Source organism: Rhynchophorus ferrugineus, unplaced genomic scaffold (assembly GCF_030347505.1).
Source record: "Rhynchophorus ferrugineus isolate W39M unplaced genomic scaffold, kcgeb_rfMv2 rfM2, whole genome shotgun sequence".
Taxonomy (NCBI): domain Eukaryota; kingdom Metazoa; phylum Arthropoda; class Insecta; order Coleoptera; family Curculionidae; genus Rhynchophorus; species Rhynchophorus ferrugineus.
Window position 1 is genome coordinate 16,793,896 of NW_027472581.1, and position 14,899 is coordinate 16,808,794.

At 32.1% G+C, this 14,899-nt stretch overlaps 1 protein-coding gene across 5 annotated transcripts in view; it reads left to right on the forward strand.

Annotated features, from left to right (window-relative positions):
• The window catches only part of drn (zinc finger AN1-type doctor no), a 155,336-nt gene that overhangs the window by 88,823 nt on the left and 51,614 nt on the right, over window positions 1-14,899 (forward strand). For all 5 annotated transcript variants that reach the window (XM_076394014.1, XM_076394018.1, XM_076394016.1 and 2 more), the window contains one exon: window positions 9,769-9,810. The gene's annotated coding sequence lies outside the window, so the exon portion shown is untranslated. The remainder of the gene's footprint in view (window positions 1-9,768; window positions 9,811-14,899) is intronic.

The following is a 14,899-nucleotide window of genomic DNA, read 5'->3' on the forward strand; positions in this document are numbered from 1 at the left end:
AACTTTCACACTCTACAATAAGATTTCCTACAGTTATTGTACATTAATTTTATCCCACCTTTAGTTATTTTCACTCTCATCGCCATGTCTTGGAAATATTCAGCATTGAATCATAATCCCATATTCAAAAAGTTTCATTCAAGTGAATTAATAACTGAGCTGTTAATTTCCAATATATCTAAAAAATTTTCACAATTCCTTCAATATCTTCTTTAATGTGCTTGATCGGGTTGATCCAAACCGAAAGTGTTATTAACCATTCCAGTTTGCAGCATGAAGAACAATATATCTACAATAAATTATTAATAAATGTTATGAATAATAAAACACCTAATCAATTTTTATTCCAACGTTTACCTTTTTCCATGAACTTTTGTTGTCTTAACACTATATTTATTATTATTATCATCTTGCCATGAGTGACCATTGGGTATATTGGTCCCTTTCTGAAATATCCATGTCCCATCTAAACACACAAATTGAAATAATAAGTCTTCCTTGATTTAACTATATGCTTTTAAAAATTGTATTATTTTCAAGGCAATGTCTGAAAGTTCCATTACACCTTTTCGTGGGTTATCTTTACACCATTTAAATCCTACGTTACCTAACAGTCTATGAAAGATGCTCTATATTCCTCAAAGAGCTGCATATCTCTAAGCTTTCTATTTTTTTCTATTGATACTTATACTGATAAATAGTTTATTCTGAAATAATTGTATTAAATTAAGTTTATGTTGAAAAAGATACTCACTGTTTTTATACATTTCATATATTTGATCTCTGATAGACCTAACATCAAGCTGATCTTGATTCATCAACCCCTTAGCATAGAGACGGTCTCTTTTCGATGAATCTAAGATTATATTTTTCATTTTTTGGGATACTTCGGTGACTCTATCCATACACGCTAAAAATATTTTCACTACTAACTTAAAATGTATAAAAATAAAGGGCTAAAATAATGTTTGTCGGTTTATAATTTGTAATAATTGTAACCAATATTTTGAATAATTTAGCGTACATCTGACAACCGGACAGCGACCTGATAAAAGGTTTTAATTCTTACCTCTAAATTATTGCGACTGTATAATTAACTGTAGTTTTTAGATATAGTATAATGTTAAAATAAAATAAAATAAAATAAATTGTATTTGGTATCATTTTTGTTCAATTATTTTATTTAGATTAGAATTTTTTGTATGCCAAACTGAACTGAAACTCAGAGTTGATGCGGCAACATTGTAATGTTTTAACGTCACAAATATCTACCACGCATTACTAAAAAAAAGTTTGAATATACTATATATATATTTTGATTTGAATAAACTCCTTTTTTGAGAAAAGCCGAGGTCGCAGGAGGCGTAAAATATGCCACATTTTTTTACGAATCACTTATGATTCGGGACGGGACGGAATTAATACACCACTTATGGCCTTGGAACAAAAGAGAAAACTTTATTTTGATCCCTGGTAATTTATACCCACTCGATACAAGTCCAGCGCCCTCTACTAACTTTTCTTCCCTCTTTCTATACTGGGTCTTGTATCGAGACAAGTCATATATTTAACACATTTAAAGCTTATATGGAGGAAGAATGTTTTAAGCCTACATATTTTATGTATTATGCGCTACATATAATTACATTTCGTCGTTTCTGTTGTACGTAAATAACCACGGGCGCGTAATTTTTAAAATCAAAATCTGGCAGCGCTGTACCGCAAAATGCCGGCAGGAAATTTTTAATCGGAAAACAACTCCCTAAATTTGAAACGATTTAAAACGTTATTTAACTTATAAAAGTCATTTAATTTTAAGCAATGTGTTGTGTTACTCTCGGTTATTTCCGTATTGTTGGAACTCTTACAGAGTTGGCAAGATATATTTTATATTTTTGTAGGGAGAAAATATCAATATCCATTTTATTGGAAGCTATACACAACAATGAATGAAAAATCCGACATATGCGAAAATTTCATCCCACCATAGATTAACAAAAATTCGAGAACATCAAGAATCCTCTGTCCTCTTTGTTTACAAGATATTTAGATTTTCAGAATCAGCTTTTGATTTAATTTGATGTCTGATGAACAACTGAGAGAAATAGTTCCTATTTAAGGACTGATAATAATTCATATTGTTCTGGAAACATGGTAATAATATTAAAAGTAATTCTAGAGCATTGTGGCATTAACTCTCTGATTCATTTCAGGTTTCGTTAATAAATGCATTTTTTAATAAAGCACTAAATGAATATTGCAGGTAATAAATACATTAACTTGTGCATCAAAGGTTGAAATGAATGTTGCAAAGAATATTAGCGATTATCAAATAGCTTCATATATTTTTAATGAATTTTAATCATAGAATGCCATGGAAATTCCTCATTTGTTTGTCAGATCTCTTTTTTTGTCAGATATAAGACAAAATAGAAAAAAAAGAGATAAACAAAAGCCATAGAAGGCAAATTAAGGAAGAGTTATCTGCAAGGGTTAGGTACGAAAATATTGATTGATACAGTGGCCAAAAACAATGTTTTTCTATTTTTTTTTAAATAACGAGTTTTAATATACCTTTCAAATTAAGTACCAAAACGGACTAAATGTTTAAAATTAAGTACCATAAACATGTTAAAGTTATGGATCGTATAAGTTTATTAATAATGTCTTTACTTTTTTTTAAATTTCGATCAAGAATATTTCTCAAATCTATTTCTTAAACATTATAAAAAACTTTTTAATTATTTTTAATTAACCTTTAAAATTGGCACTTCATTTTTCGTTCTAACCCTTGTTAAAATATTTAGAAAATATTGATATTTTTCTGGGCGGCCGACACCCCTACCACTGACTACTGTCAAATCCGAGCGAAAACTAACGATTATTTATTTATTTCTTTACTGTTAGCTAAACCTAGTTTTGTACCTATACAAAATATTAAATTAGTGTAAGTGCAAAAAGAAAACACAACAAATTCTAAACAATTTTACAGTTATTTAGCGTTAGATCAATTGATATAATCATCTGTAAATAAATCTAGTGAAACACACTGTTGGATAACATTTAATACAGTAGCTAATTCTGATTATGTTTTGAGATAAATCTTCGTCGACAGCACTCATCAATCTATTATTAGACTTATAAAACAAACAACATTGTTTTAGTAACGTTCCGAAGAAAAACCTGATAACGGTGAAATGATTGCAATTTATATAGACTTATTTTATCTACTAGATAATGGTTGTTCATATAGATTTGCTTTAGTCTCTATATTTTTAAGATAATATATATTTGTGGTATTTTATCGAAGTGACGGTACAACGTATCATTTGTTGTATACCGTTCTTATTGTGGTTTTAATAAAAGTGTTAAGAAGTGATGAAATATTATGTTATAGGTGTTTGTGTGACTGAGTCAAATTACTAAACTGAGTAATGATTTCATGAATGTCCTGTACGATTGAATGAGACCAGTTACATTACTGTGATGTAATTGCTCTATTGGCCTTGTTTAGTTCCTTTGAGCAAAAACCGGTTAGTCAACACCGTTTTAAATATGTAAACAAAAATGGAGTCAAGTTGGAAGTCACTTTTTAATTTCTATGTATGAAGTGATATTCTAAGTTGTGCTGCTTCCAATAAATCAACCAGTAATAAGGAAGCGATTTTTTTCGTAATTTCAAATGTTTCCGCTATCGTGCTTTTTTGTCACATTCAAACATTCACCAGGTTATACTTCCATTTTTACCTTTTTTATGGAGCAAAGCTGTTTTGAGTGCAACACTGTCGATCTTTGGACAATTCCCTGAATGGAATTCATCGGAACATGATTTTGAAGTTGACATTGTCACCATTAAGTACTGTTAAAATCTTCCATGTATCAGCGGTATCTATTGATGAAAATGCGAATAATACGAAAAACAACTGTTAAATAAGTTCACCTAACTATGAAATTGGATGATTTTGACATGTCTCTACATAAAATATCAGTTTTCGATTTATTTTTATTGTATTAGTGCTAACATTTGCTGATGCTTAACACGAACTGATGCTTCCCGTCATATCCCAATTCTCCATTTTTATTTCAACAATCGTTTTTGCTGTCAGTGACAAAGAACTGTTTAGAAGATCAAAAAATATTCAAAAACTTTCAATTGCAAGACTTATTGGAGGAAAACCAATCCTCAGTTATCAAAGAACTAACTTATTATTTAACAGATAATAAGTCAACTGGATCTACCACAATATTAGTCTAGGTCTATCCGTATTAACATAAAATTTAATGAAACAAAATGAACAACATAACAGTAATGTTGCAAGCAAAACCAACAATACAAGTACCAGACGAGTAACAGACAAAAAAATCATTTTCTTGCATGACAACGATAGGTCACATATTGCAACAGTTATATGGGTAGTTATTCCACACCCATCATATAGCGCCTTCTGGTTGCCATTTGTTCAGATCAATGCAGCATAGTTTGCCAGACAGATAGTTTCAAAAAATTAAACAATAATCAGAATACATATAAGTTATAATATGTGAAGGGGTTTAGAAAACAAAAGCTATTAATCTACTTGAAAATGCTATTTTATTTAACGGAAAGAAGTTAAAGGAAGAAGTCATTCAGATAGTCAAAAAACTAGATGACTCAGATAGCTTATTAGTATTACATAACATATATATTCTTAACACCAACATTATATGCGCTTCAGCTACTTAATAAATACACAGTTCTGCGTAGTTAACATAATATCATATAACGTTAACATATTATATAACATAATATTTCACATACATACTAATTTTTATCATATTTATCAATTTATAACATACAAACTCTGATAACTTATTACACAAAATACTCTCAAATAACACGCATTCTCATAATTTCTTGTATTTGACAATAATACATAAAAAATCAACATAGTTTTAAAGAAAGTGATGCAATCTCTGAATGATTCAGTCGGTGTTTTATTTTGAATTATTTATAGCATCTATTTTGTGGAACTTTTTTCGGAAACACGAACGATTTTTTATTTTCTGTTAAGACATGCTATTTTTATTTTAATCAAGTCAAATTTCAAATAAATTTATGGACGCAAAACTATTAAATAATAGTTTATGTACGTAATAATGGCCGATTGTTCAAATTATGCACTCTCTCTCTAACTTGCTAAATTAATCATCTAGCCTTGCAAGCATCAAAACACAAATAAAATAGTAACAAAATGAGTTAGTATAGTATACAATAAATTCAAATTTATCTCCTTTTTTGCTCCCTTTTTAATTTGACCGCAATTTCGAAACTCTATTTACTTATTCCGTAACTGTTGTCATACAACTTTCAATTACAACGTCAATCTCATATAGTAATTTTAAATTCTCCAATATCTCGCTTCACTCACTGATCTGTAATCTTATACTAGTATTATTAGTACTATTAACTCCTACTATTCATACTTTAATTTATTTAATTTCCCCCTGCTTTTTTTTTATTAGCAACTACTACTTATTCCATGCTCAGTCTTTTAATTTTTGTTATAAGATTCTCGATCTTTTACTCTGAAATTGATCCAGCTAAAGTATTATCCTAGTTTTATCATGTTCCAACCACGGGATGGAGACGACCATAGAAAAAATAGAAATTTCACGGTATAGGCGACCTTGGGGAAATGTTTTGTTTAGTTCAATCAACTGTAGCGCTGCGATCGCAAATTGTGATTGGCAGTTTAAATTGCAGGTGCCGCCACTAACATGAAATGTGATTGGTCGATCAAATTGTGTGAAATCAGCATTTTCTATAGGCGTCCATTTTTATGTTTGTTGTTTGTAGGTTATGGTTTTTGTTTAGATCACGAAATTTTCGTTTTGCGTTGTGCATATTTTCTGTTTTACATTAATTATTATGGGGTAATAATATAAAAATTGATGACAATACGTCAGTGTAGTAAAAGATGTAGTGTACCGGGGTAAAATTCTACTACGGAAATTAGACATCGTTTCCCAAAGAATGATCTCGATACTTTCCAAAAATGGGTTGATCAAGTAAATAATAGTAAGTTACCTGGATAAACCACAATGCAAATATATCAACGTCATGGTGTTTGTTATGGACATATTAGTGAAAAATTTAGAATTATCCTTCCTTCACGAACAGGTATTTGGGTAAATGCATATCCATCATTGGTTTTATCAGGTACATATAAAATTATCTATCTACTACATGTCTGTTTATATATTGTTTGTTTACAGAAACTCAAAAACTTATGAAGATGTTAGTAGTAATAAAATTCAATTAATCTACCAAGTTGTGCGTATGTTGTCAATGTGATGTCTCTACATAAAGAAGTCTTACAAGAAGGTAATAATTAATATAACTGGATAATTAGTAATAAGTAATAAATACTACTTTTAATTGTAAAATATCCCTAAAATATTTGCAATACTTTAACTTTTTAGAACAATCAGTGTTCAATCATTTTATAGTAGAGGAATTATATATTTAAATTTGATTGCCTTGTTAAGAAAATATTTGTTATGGTGCCATCAATTAAAAATTTAATTGCTACTTTTAGGGGATTTATTAACTTAAAGAAATCTATTTTGTCTAAATTTACAAATAACTACATTTGTTTAACAAATCTTAACCAAGATTGCTTAAAGATTTTTGTTGGATCTATTAGAGGTCATAGAGGTAGAAACAGCATCCTTCCCCTAGTATGTTCGAGAAATTTCTAAAAGGGCTCATCATTTCATTTTTTTCACATCATTCGCCCGGAGCAAATTGTGAAGAAGATGAACATGTAGGCGCTTTAGATAACTTACATTATTTTTTAACTGGAGATGTAGCATCACCAGAGGTTGTAGAATCACCAGTTGAGTCTATATTTTCAGTTCCAGAGAACTTTGCTCTGAGGAAAACAAGAGTGGAACGTTGCACGTTAGTCTATATTTCAGGCTATTTGATAAAACTTCTGAGAAAAAAGACAACGTGCAATATCTGTCTACATTCTACATTAAGTAGTTCCACAGATCAAAAACTCGATACTGATTTTATAGAAGCGATGCAGCCGCGTAGACCCAAATTAACAACTCCATCAAGACTGTTTTACTATACTGTTTGTAGATCTTTAAGCTATCTCTTTTATTTAATACCTAGATTTTGTCATAAAAATAGCATATCTGTTATTCTGAGAGATATTTAAAAAAACCACATAAATTTTAAACGTTTCAACTGTCCAGTCCATAGCGATCTTGAAGACCAAATTTTAAAACTTATTGTCAGATGCTCATTGTATTTTTGGGTTAAACAAGTTAATTCAATATTAACAGGAAAGGACTTAAAGTTTACCTTCAGTATAGCACAAATACAAGATAGAACTCTAATAGATCCTATAAAATTAATGGCACTAACCAAATACGAAAAAGGGGGGAGGCGTTATAGAAGAGTATTTTAATTATTTTGTCTGGAGTATGGGGCTTTTAATTTTTTTTATTTACATTTTTATAGTTTATTTATTTTTGCTTTTTGCAATTATGTATATTTCTGTTGTTTTTTATTATTATTTATATTATTTACATTTATGTATATTTGTATAGGATTTTATTTTAATAAATTAGTTTTTTAAATTAAATTCGATTTTCATTCAAATATTATTGGCCAGCAAATGTGACGTCATAAAATAGTCACGTGAAATGGCTGACCAATCAAAGCAAATTATTTTCCTTACAGGATTCTATATAATATTTTTAAACTAACCAATCAAATTCACGTTGTCAGCGCCACCAATGATTGGACTAAACAAGATTTTGCCCCACCACTTAGCATTGTAGTTGCACACCCCTGGAGACGATTCAAAATCTCGACCTTATTGGGTCTTTATAGGTTTAAAATGAGTAAATCATATTTCGTTAAAGTTAGTTTGAAATTGACATTTGGAGACAACTATCACATGGTCAGCCACGTGATATTATTTATAATTATGGTATTCTCAACATTTTTCTTTTTATTATTTAACAGGTCAATCGAAAAGTCCCCGGCCTGACACATAGATGGGGCTACTAGAATTAAATCCATATGTTTTTAGTTAACCCAAACCCTCAAAAGATGCGTGTATAAATTTAACAGCTATCGGGTAATTAGTTTGTGAATTATAACAACAAGCAACTTTTCTTATTCAATCATCAAGCAACTCTTTTTATTGTGAAAAAAAATGGATAAAAAGGAATTTTGTGTGTTGATAAAATATTGCTTTTTGAAGGAAAAAAAATACAGTTGAAACAAAAACTTGGCTTGATGCCGAGTTTTCGGATACTGCCCGAGGAAAATCAACCATCAAGGATTGGTATGCTAAGTTTGGACGTAGTGAAATGAGCATCGAAGACGGTGAACGCAGTGGACGCCCAAAAGAGGTTGTTACCGACGAAAACATTTAAAAAATCTACAAAATGATTTTGAATGACCGTAAATTGAAACTCAGTTAAATAGCAGACACTGTAAAGATATCAACTGAACGTGTACATCATATCATTCACGAATATTTGGATATAAGAAAGCTCTGTGCCAAGTGGGTGCCGCGCGAGCTTTTGACCAAAAACAACGAGTTGATGATTTGGAGCAGTGTTTGAAGATAATCAAGCGTAATAAACCCGAGTTTTTGGCTCCATCATTTGACTCCGATGTCCAATCGACAGTGGACATCCGAGGAGTCATCCGAGTGGACTACACGCCATGAACCCGATCCGTGGGCGTGGAAAAACGCAATAGTCGGCTGGTTATGACATCTGTATTTTGGGGTGCGCGTGGAATAGTTTTCATTAACTACCTTGAAAAAGGAAGGACCATTAACAGCTACTATTACATAGCCTTATTGGACCTTGAAGGACGAAATCACCGAAAAACGACCGCATGTGAAGAAAAATAAAGTGCAGCTTCACCAAGACAATGCACCGTGTCAAAAATCCATAAATTGGGCTTCGAATTGCTTCATCCACCGTATTCTCCAGATTTGGCCCCCAGTGACTATTTCCTGTTCTCAGATCTTAAAAAATGCTCACTGGGAAGAAATTTTCGTCGAATGAAGAGGTTAAACAACAAACAGGCCTATTTTGAAGCAAAGGACAAATCGTACTACAAAAATGGCATCGAAAAGTTGGAGGGTCGCTATAATCAGTGTATCACCCTTGAAAGGAATTATGTTGAAAAAAAAACTAATTTTTCCAAAAAAATGTGCTTTACTATGGTAGGCCGGGGACTTTTCAGTTGACCTGTTAAGTAATAGGATGTAACTTTCACGTGGTTAATATTTAAATTTTTCTTGCCTTTAATAATAATCCAAGTCTAATGTTGAACTTTAAACTAATTACAATTCACTAAGGTCTAGTACATTTCTTCTACCAAATAGACACTTTACTGTCTGTTTGTATTGCAACTGAATACAAATATTTGATTTAATTTTACATTTCACAAAAGACTTCAAGAAAACAAAAGACAACAGAAAGGAAAAAGAAAATATATATCAAACTTAATTGTGACAGATACGTTAGTTGTTAAGAACCAACATTACTTTAAGGAAATACCGAAATATAAAAGTCAACCCCTTCAAGTCGATATCAAATACAGTGTATCAAATGGCACAATTCTACGTTAATTTGTCATATATAAATTTACATTAATTAATAATTGACATAATATTTATCGAATAAATAGTTTTTAAGTTATTGAGATTAATAAACATAATAGATATATTTGTTTCTCTTTTATAGAGTACCGTGCTGACTAACAGGTTTATGGGTTTCCTGAAAACGGTAAGTTTTTTATTACTTCTATATAACGTAATGAATCAGGTCGGCTGAATCAGACTGCCTTAAGTGGTATTTTTATTATTTCATTAAATGTTGGCGATTGAAATCATGATGATCAGATTTTAAATATTATAAATGTGAGCCCTAAAATATCTGTTATAACAATATATTTTTTATAAAAATCAATATAACGTTAAGACATGTGATGCAATCTTCAAATGATTTCTTTAAAATATATATATTTCTCTTAATTTATTGCATTTATTTTTGTTAAAAGAGCTGTTTCTTATTCTAATTTAAGTGAATTAAAATGTGTATCAATATTAGCAGAATAATTTGTAGTTATATCGATTAACACTTAATTCAATTTCAATAGGAAAGGGTAATGTCTGGTGAATAAGGTCAATATATTTGTACAACAACGCTTAACTCAACTGAGCCATTAAAGAGTAGGGTAAAGCTTCTAACCAAGAATACTTTTTAATTTCATGAATACACAGCCTACAACTTTTATACATAGAACTATCGTACTCTAATCGTTTTTATCGTCAGTCGCTTTCAGTTTCGTCCGTTGGTTCAGCTGCTCATACATAAGAAGACGTCATTCGACGTAAACATCCACTTATTTATTCCTTGTAATTTTATATAATGACAATTTTAGAAGACTGTCTTCGTAATCTTCTATATTATTTTTATATGAAAAGTTTTGAAATTGAATAAAATTATTATAAATAAAGTTTATCACTAGCTATTCATCATTTCAACAAGGGACGAATGCCAACTTTGAAGTGACCTTATTGATGGAAACAGGTTAGTTCTTAGTTGGTTGTAGTAAATGGGACAATATCTGGAGTATACGGCGGATGGAGTAAGACTTCCTTTTTGAATGTCCAAGTATTTGTTGGTATTTCGTTTGGATTCACAGTTGTTTATCATTTCGAAAACTTCTAGTCGTTTAACTACTGTTAAAAAGTCACTCTATTATTTCCATCATTCCCAAAGTATTTTACGCAAGCCTTTATCGAATAATGACTACAATTTTTCATCATCATACATAGTCAGCTTTTTGGGACCTTCCATGTTTTATAACTTAAAGCACCACTTTTAAAATGTATAAAGTCTTGCACATTTGCTCAATTAGAATATGTTCCTGGATCAAATACAATTATGGTTGATGACATGGCGCATTAAAGTCAATGAAACAAAATCCACCCATGTAACGTTTACCCTGCGTAGAAGAACATGTCCACCAGTGAATATCAATCATCGTCAACTCTCCCAAGTAGAGCGAGTTAAATATCTTGGTATGCACTTAGATCGATGCCTAACCTGGAAGAAGCACATACTCTCTAAACGAAAACAACTTCGACTGAAATTATATCAAATGTATTGGCTCATTCCAGGTTATCATTAGATAACAAGGTGTTGCTGTATGAGTCTATACTCAAGCCTATTTGGTCGTATGGAATCCAACTATGGGGTATCGCTAGCAAATCTAATATATCCATCGTTCAACGGTTCCAAAATAAAGTGTTGCATGCCATTGTTGATGCTCCGTACTATATTTCAAATAAAGTGATACAACGCGATATTACTCTAGATCCTATAACGAGTGTAATTCAATGTGTTTGTGTGAAGTACTTCGTAGGAGTATCAGTGCATCCCAATGTACTCGTTAATCAGCTAAATACGCGACGTGATAGTAAAATGCGTAGACTAAAACGTTTAACACTACCTGATCTGATTACTGGACATATGTAGACTTTAGAATAAGCTTTAGAATAAGACTAATTAATTAATATAATATTTTATACAGAAGATCGCTTAATGAAGTGATTTTCTCCATGCCATGTAAATGTAATATAGTCATAAGATATACTTATTGCCTATAGGGCAGATTGTGGAATCACAAAGAGTAAAAAGACGGAATATGCTCCATGTACTTCATATAATCAAAATATTATATATACTATATATAAATATTATATTTTACAAGATTTAATGTCATATCAGAAGAATGGAATTAATTGGCAGCGATCGAATGACAATTCAATCAATTTTCGCACTTATTTAGAAACCAGAGGCGCTATGTCTGGTGAATACGCTGTGTCCTACAGAATTTCCCATTGAACTGCATCCTTCACAGCCATTGCAAAGTGTGGCCGACTTCACGTCAGTATTAGGTCATGATGAATGAAACGAAAACTGTGTCGGACCATCGGAGAATAAATTGTTGGAGGGAACAAAGGAATACTGTATTATCTACTCCAACTTCTGTCAAACGTTACAAACTAATTCGCACACTTAGTGGCCAAAGTGAGGCTAGAGACCCTGACCTAATACACTCAGAAGCGTATTCCGTTTATGTTTTAAAGCGTATGGGATCAATATTTCAAAACTGGTGTAGAATTTTTTTATTTTGATTCGGATAGGGATATCTAGGAGGGTTGTTATTTATATTTTGAGCTTAGACACTACGCAAATATAAATAGCACTAATAAACGGTTTATTTTTATACTAATTAGCTAGGGTTTTAAAGTTACAAAATACTTATCCTATGACACACACTTTGGACCTAACATCTGTGTCATTGTTTTAATGTGCAGTGAGTTTTACTAATATGTTCGCTAAACCAAATCAAATGATTTTACTCTCTTTAGTCTTCTGACCGAGGTATTATTATTTAGGAACTGGAGAATCTCAACATTTATATGCTGATGGAGCCTCTTTTGGCATAATCCTTGAAAACATTATCAACAGTTTCTTCCTTTTGGCCTTTAGGCAGATTGTCATTACGAATGTATAATGGAGCATCAACAATACCTCGCAGTGTCTTGCTTTCTATAATATTTCTGTTACTTTGGCCGGTACAACCCCAGGGTTGAACACGATAAGTCCCCACTAGTTTCCAAACTTGTTGGTAAAGTAAAATCTTACTATATGCTGACAGAGCTGAATATCTAGCTCTATATATGCCCAATAAGCAGTATTTTTTTGTGTTTCACCTTGAAATCTTCACATTTTTTTTTAACATGTGGTTTCCACCTGAGTGAAACACGAAGAGTCATGCATCTAATAATTGGTCATACTTGCTATATTTCCATACGGGACTACCTGTTGATTTATTAACTGACTTCAAAAAAGGAGGAGGTTTTATTTTCGGCTGTATTTATTTTTAATGTATGTTCTTCTATTTCTTCATCAATTATGGACCGATTTTCAAAATCTTTTTTTTATTCGAAAGAGTGCACTTCCAAGATGACCCCATTGGAACCAAGTCAGGATCTGATGGGGGAAGGAAGGAAATCAAGGGAAACCCTCAAATTTCAAAGGCACGTACAAAGTTTTCATATATTTTTTTATTAAAAATAATCAGATATTTATGTATAATGTTATTGCTGAAAAAATTATTGTTTTACTGTTAACGTAATATATAAATGTTAATATATGTATGTATGTATAAAAAAAATCTATCTCAAGCTACAAAACTGAGCTTATTTCTTGCCAAGTTAATAAAATATCCTATGCGGAAACTAGGTCATCGTGGCATGCGTTAAATACAGTTAGTTCTATTTTCTAATAGACCGCCGTCGAAACCGTATCGATAGAAAAAATATCATCCGCCTCATGAAACCGAAATTAATCTTAATTCAATCCCGATATCGCGCCACGGCCGAGACGGAAAAAATATCGAACCTGGTAAACGGTATCTGTCGGCAAGAGTGTTCCACATTCAGTAGAAATGTCGAAACGGCATTTCGAACGCGGACGCTATTGGCAAATCGCGACAAATTATCTATTTCGCAATTGCCACACGCCGCCGTCCATCCGATTATCTAAGCGAGATCCCATTCGGACGACGGGACTCCCCTTGGACCACGTTTCGGCCTCTCTCCGTCTGCCCCCACGTCACCTCTCACACACACGCACTCTCCCCGGCGGTCCCCGCGGCCTCGGTTGCGGTCGCCCCTTCGGTTGCATCAAAACAAAAACGTTCCGAAAAATATTCGGTTCGACTCGCCGGTCCCGGACCGCGAAAACAAAAATAATCGAGGGGTCTCCCTACAAATATACGCGCGGGATTGCCACATCGTACCTGATTTACGCTGAGCTGGGGAAATTAGAATGTATTTTATATAATACTTTTTTAATATGGTGCAATTTTTATTATGTTAAGTTAATTTTACTAGTCATTTGGACTTTTTGATCCCAAAACCTGGAAAGTCACCAAACGGTAATAACAAATAAAATCCTATATCACTGCTGTCAGTAATATCTAAGGTTTTTGAAAAACTCCTGTTGAAAATAATAAAACCGATCATAGAGAAAAAACCTAATACCAACACACCAGTTTGGGTTTATCAACAAGCATTCAACAATTGACCAGGTCAACAGAATAACAGATGTTATCGAAAAATTCTACGAATGTAAAAATGTATGCTCAGCTATATTCTTAGATGTAGCACAAGCCTTCGATAAGGTTTGGCATGAAGGCCTTGTTCATAAACTATAGAAAATGTTACCAAAAAAACACACTGAGCTACTAAAATCCCGAATGTTGTGCAATAAAAGAAGCTAAAGCAGGTGTACCACAAGGAACTGTACTGGCGCCAATGCTTTATCTACTCTACACTTGTGATATACCACAAATGGAGAATATTACAATGGCAATATTTGCTAATGATACTGAGATTATAGCTGTCGGGGACAATAGTTAAGAAGCTACACGAATATTAACAATAAGAATATTACAACAGGCAAGTGACAATATAAATAACTGGACACAAGCTTGGAAAATAAAATTTAATGATTTTAAATCTGTGCATCTGCAGTTCACCTACAATCAGATCGTACAAGCAACAATAACATTAAATAATACTATCATTCCATATACCGACAACGCTAAATATCTCGTAATGAATCTTGATGCAAAACTTCACTGGAAGGAACATATAAAGAAGAAAAGAAAAGAATTGGAATTGAAATATAGGAAAATGTATTGGCTAATTGAAGGAAAATCACAATTATCAAAGTCCTAAAAAGTATTGTGGGCGCACCCAAATACTACAAATCAGGAGACTTGCAAGGGGGC